The following is a 6000-nucleotide window of genomic DNA, read 5'->3' on the forward strand; positions in this document are numbered from 1 at the left end:
GTTATATAATTTCACTTCATCATATAGCTATTCCTTGCTATGACTGGCAAGCCAGAGACTTGGTTTATTTGTAGCCTCTTCCGCTTAGAATTTCCAAGAAGTGACAGTATCATCAGTCCACTGAGTCACAGACACTGCAAATAAAGCAGCCTTTGCATGACAGGTTGTCATTCCTTTAAGAAATTCCACTTTGTCAACATCTTCCATAACACATTACAATATGTGAGGTAAACCTTGAATAAAAATGCACAATCACAGTTTAGGAATAACAATATTCTCTATTTTTGAATTCTTAATGACAACAGGGTTTAGTGTTTAGACTGAAGGATTAGGAAATGGTATTCATAAATTCTTTTCCTTGCTCTGTCAATGACTTTCCCTTTTTCAGCAGTGTTAATGGGCTTATTTTGTAATGCTGATCCATAACATATTAGTGCAACAGAAACATAATGGCCAGACTCTTGCTGCAGTCCCATCTGTCATTCCAGGAAAGTTACTCATATCTGTGTCTCCTTCTGTAGTCTATCAAAAGCTGAGGACAATTGTATTTACCAGTTTGATGGGGTGCTATACAATTAACTGAAACCACATACAATACATAATCTGTGAGCAGTTAGATATAATTGGCTAAAGAATTATGAAGGGCTGCTACTTAAACTTGTATTAAAAATTACAACTGAATTAAATCCTGTCCCATTACACAAATCAAGTCCTTCTGGGGCCTGGAAACTTCAGATACATTGTTGTAAACTTCATTTTAGATTAATTTGCCTGGTGAGTGCTGCTCAAGTAAAATACCAAGGGAAAAACTAATATACTCAAAGACAAAAGATCATCGAGTCTATAACACGGACTGAACAGAGAAAGGACAAAGGTTTCGAGCTTAATTTTGAAGAGATAAAAGTTTTCTAGTCTCTAGGCTTTTTGAGGTTTTTCATCTATAGCACAAATACCTGTTTAGGAATGAATTGTGATTTTAAGTTTCAAAAACAATTATGAAGTTAATGAAAGTTTTTTTGCTATATATTTTGTAAAAAGAAGTGAACCGTTTGCCAAATGAGCTAATGACCTTAATGGTGAGAGCAGAGCACCCACACCCCTTGGGACAAAGGGTAACTATTGACTTTCCTGAGGAGGGAGAAAAGGCAGGTTTCCTCCAGAAGCTCCTGCTTTACCAACTCTCACATTAAAAGCCTCCGGATTTCTCTTTTATGAGTAACTATATTACTTCCCTCAGTGACAAGTGTTGCAAATTGAGTAAATAGTAGCAAGAAAAAAATCATTTAAATTTTGACACCTCCTCCTCTATTAATTCACGAGTTCCTTCCTCGTTTAGCTTGCCAAGGAAGAACAAAAGAAGCGAGGCAGCCATAAGGGAAATAGCGTAAAGGGCTGAGCAGCGAAGAGCCTGGTTGCATTTCGCATTTCACAGACAGACATTAAACATCTGCTGCCTTTCTGCTCAGCCGGCAGCCACCCCGGCCAGCCGCGGCACGCCGGGGACAAGGCAGCTCGCTGCTTCCCACAGAGCTCTGTGACCTTGGGGGGGTCATCCGCGGGCAACACAAACGTTAGGGCTAAAAGCTGGGGTTTAAAATATTATTCCTATTAAGGTCCTCCATGCCAGGGGAGGTCAGGGGAGGCGAGCAGGGCGCCTCAGGGCAGGGCAAGGCAAAGGAGGGCCCTCAGGGCAGGGCAGGGCTGAGCCCTCAGAGGGCTCTAGAAACTGCCCGGCCGATTCCCCCCGGGGGTCCGCACCCAACTGGCAGCCACCGGGGCTGGGAACACCTGCCTGAGAGAAACCCGGGCACGCCGGGACAAAACCGGGCACCCCAGGACAGACAAACCCGGGCATCCCGCGACAAAGCCCGTGAGAGAAACCCGGGCACGGCACCCAGCAGGCTTGAGGGAAACGCGAGCACACTCCCACGACGCCTGTGAGACTCTGCGAAGAGGGAGCCTCGGGATCTGCTCTAAGCCGTGTTTTCTGGAGGTGCTGGCACAGCAGACGCCGCAGTTCTCATCCCCTCTGGAAGCCGCCGGCTCCCCCAGCTCGCGCTGTGGTGGCTGAGGCGGGGGTGGCCGGAGACAGCCGCTGTCCTTCACTGTTCACTGCGGCAGGGTGAGCCGGGAAAATCATCCCGGTTTTAATTTACAGGAGGTTGCTGGAGGAGGGCACCCCGCGGGAAGAGAGTATGGGAAAACTTTAGATTGATGAATAGGGAAAAGTTTCCGCAGCAGCCCTGACCGGCAGCCAGGAGCGGCTGCTGGGAGCTGAGGTGACCTTTCAGAGGAGAAAACTCCTCCGCAGCCAAAACGGCGGCAGATGCTTTGTGCAGGGAGGAAATCTTGTGGCAAAGCCTGAAACTTAGATTTCAGCTGGCCAAGAGAGCGGCTGAAGGGCACATGAGGCTGCTGCAGGCACCTGAGGGAGGGCTCGGCTCCCTGCGGAGCGGCGCTGGAAGGCGCTCACCCGCCTGTGCTTTCTGTCACTTCACGGCAGCCAAATGCCACCTGTGCCACCGCCTCCGAGCTCATCGAGAGCCTGACAACGGGGACTGAACACACCGTGTGCCCTCCCCGGCCACAGCACTGATTCGCGTCCCTTTTGTTCTGTTCCGGTTTCAGCCCTGTCTCCGTGAGGTGAGGTGGCTGACAGGTAGCCAAGAGGAGGTGAAATTTAGGGGGACGACACAAAATGTGTCAGGGAAACTTGCATTACTCTTTATCATATCAGGCTTTCTTGCTGTGCCACGGAGATACACACACACCTGCTGCTCAGAGAGGAGGCCACTCAGGGGCTGTAATATTGCCCAGGTAACTGCTCCTTAACTACAGCTAAAAGGTACCAATATCCTTGCTCCAAAATATCTGTCAAGGAAGATGACAGGAAAAAAAATGTTGCAATCAATAACACTTGAAATTTCTCAATTTGCTGTAATACTGCCTGGCTGCAAATTGGAGGGGAAGGAAAAAAAAAACCCAGACACTTTGCTTTTTTTATTGTTAGACCAGGCAATTTACAAAGTTCATCCTTTGATGCTGACCCCTGAACATTGCAGATATCCAGGATAGTAACATAATTTGAAGATTCATTTTTTGTTTATGAACTCTCAATTTGCTTTTCACAAGTGAAACCGATAATTGATTGGAACAAAACCCAAGGGCATCTGATATGAAAGGATATGATGCGTTGCAGTTCTTTGACATTCCAGATTGATCTGCAGAAAGCGAAGATGTGCATGACATTAAAAAACAAGCAAATATATACATTTTAATAATGTTTTGCCAGTACCTCATCCCACCAGCCTGTTACAACTGGGAAAGTACAATACTCTGTGCTGGCTCTGAACATTGTCTTACATGTACTATGCACAGATTTAACACCTACAGTAAATATGTCACTGTCAAACTCTTATCAGTGCTTATTTACATGCGGATGTGAAGATGGTTTCAGGAAAACCAACCACTCATAAAAATGCAGAATCTGGGTGCCAGGTGTGGCCACTGGCTCAGGCTATCTACAATACTGCAGGGCTTTTTTGTCTATTGCATCACACCTATTTGTCTAAATGATGTGGCATTTCTGAAACTTTATGTTATCTGGAAATTCTCAGAAGAGATTCTAATTCTCAGAATTTGCCCCTTGAAAAGTTGTACGGTCTTCATGAACCTTGACTGCTTGTTAGCAGCAGAATTCATATACTGGGGTTTTTGTTGCTGTTTCCTAGACAACCACTCCAGGTTCCCCCAGAGCTCTTGCTTTTGTGTTCCCTGATTAAGATGTACATGCTGCCTTTGGCTGATCTTATTTGTGTGAACAGTATTAATTTTCGTAGGTGCGATATTGATTAACTTTTTATTTTCTCAAACAATATTAATTCCAGTGTTTTATAAAGGATGATAGGATTACATGAATTTTAACTTTGCTAAATTATAGCTTAAGCTCCCTAATGTGGAAGTTACTCCTTTTTTTCTTTTCTTTTTTTTTTTCCCTCAAGGCAATTTGTGATTTACACAACAGACTGATTGAATTCTACAGTGTAGTTTTTTTCAGTTTTTATGCAGACCAGCCATCATTATTACATGCTTCTCTTGTCCTGTGCATTCCTTGCTTTTCAGACTCTCAACTGTGACATTTTGTGAGTTTGTCACTCGAGTTGTATCTCAAATATAAATGGCAGGGATGTGGCTTCTCTACTTTGGCTACTCCTGCTACTTCCAGACCCGTGCAGGAGTTTTTTTGACAGTACAAAAGCCATCAAATCTGGCATCTTGTCTTGGCTTAGTGTCTGGTAGGTGATTAGATTTCAGCTATGACCAACTTTCACTGCACACAATGTGGAATGAAATCAGTTTTGGGTGAGGGAAGGAAGAGCAGCACTGCATTAACATGGTTCTGACTGAACTTGACTCATGAGCTCCTCTCTTCCTTCCTGAAAACAGATCCATTCCTCCACCAGCCAGAGAAGCCCATACTAAAATGACTCAACAATTTTCAAGAGGAACAAACCACAAAAGTGTTATCTCAAAGTTCAGGCTGAGTTTATGTGCTGTGCTCTTTAGGAAAAGGGAAAACCAAGAATGTGCTTAATGGGCCACAAAATCAGAACCCCAAGGGGAGCTAAGATCTGGCCAGCAAATGTAGTGTCTCCATATCTCTGCCTACCAAAATTTCATTCCTTTGTTTCTCCAAGCATTTACTATATTAAAATATTAATATACAGATTATGTTGCTTTGCTAAAAATTAATTATAGATGGAGGCTTTATTGGCATGAAGCTAGAGTTCTTAATACAGCTACAAAATCTTACATACTGGGCAATGTATATCTGATTTGTATTTCATAATACATTCAAAACACCTTAAGCCATGTTACTTCTAGTATATATCTATTTTGTATTTTTACAATATGGACTTCTATTTTTGTGAGAAGTTTAAATCTTACAGAATTTGCACAATGGTTGAATGCACTTATTTTACCTGCTGAAAACTTCTCTCTAAATAGGCTCTTTTGTTTAATATGAAGATGAAAATGCAAGAATCTCAAGCAGAAACATTATATGTGCTTTCCACCAAATTCTGAAAAGATAAATAATGAGGCTTACTTTTATAAATCTCCACAAGATTTGGTCCACTGTTATTTATGTTAATAAGGTCACCTGGGGAATACAAAAAATAGATGAAAGGTAGGTGGCACTTCCTGATTTTATCTCTATGTAGTTCTTGAGGGAAAGCATCCACTTCTCATGCTGAATGAAAGTCTATTTGCTTCACACAGTGAGCAATTGCTTATGAATGCTTTTGAGTATTACTCACTATCTGAATAATATCTGAATTCACTGCCTGAATAAGGTTTTTTTTAAGGGGTTTATTGTGTCTTAAATTAGAAAAATCACTTCTTTAAGAATAGTGGAAAACAATGAAGTCCCAAAGTTTTACTGCTTGACTAATTCTGGAGTGTAAGTCCTTTTGTAAATACTGGACTAAATACACAACAGGTTTTCTGTTGGTATGCTGCTTTAATATATTTTACAATACCCTTTACTGATGCCTTGTTTTCTCACATGGCTCTTTTTGAGGAGCATTAGAGACAATCAGTCAGCTTTATATGTTTCAGAATTGCTCCTGATGCCTTTCTTTCACACTGAAAAGCCTCTGTAGTACATTATACCACTTTACAAATGGGAATTTCACACTATGTTCTTTATGTACATACATAAATTGCTTTAATTTGTTTATGCCAGTGGCTTCCATGCTGGAATTGTATGACTGCTGAATAAACAACTTTTCTCCCTGAATTACTTTTTTTCATGCCATTCATGTCTGCTGCCAGACAGTACAGAGAGTATGTAACCACTCAAAGTGAGGTATGCTTATCCTTAGAGCATGAGCTGATTCTTAAAAACTCCTTGGGAATAGCTTGGAATTCCTTTACACCAATGACCTAATGAAGGAGAAATATGTTTGCACAGATTTCACCAGTGGAAGTCAATGCCTT

This window comes from Onychostruthus taczanowskii, unplaced genomic scaffold (assembly GCF_017590055.1).
Source record: "Onychostruthus taczanowskii isolate IOZ18803 unplaced genomic scaffold, ASM1759005v1 scaffold19, whole genome shotgun sequence".
Taxonomy (NCBI): Eukaryota; Metazoa; Chordata; class Aves; order Passeriformes; family Passeridae; genus Onychostruthus; species Onychostruthus taczanowskii.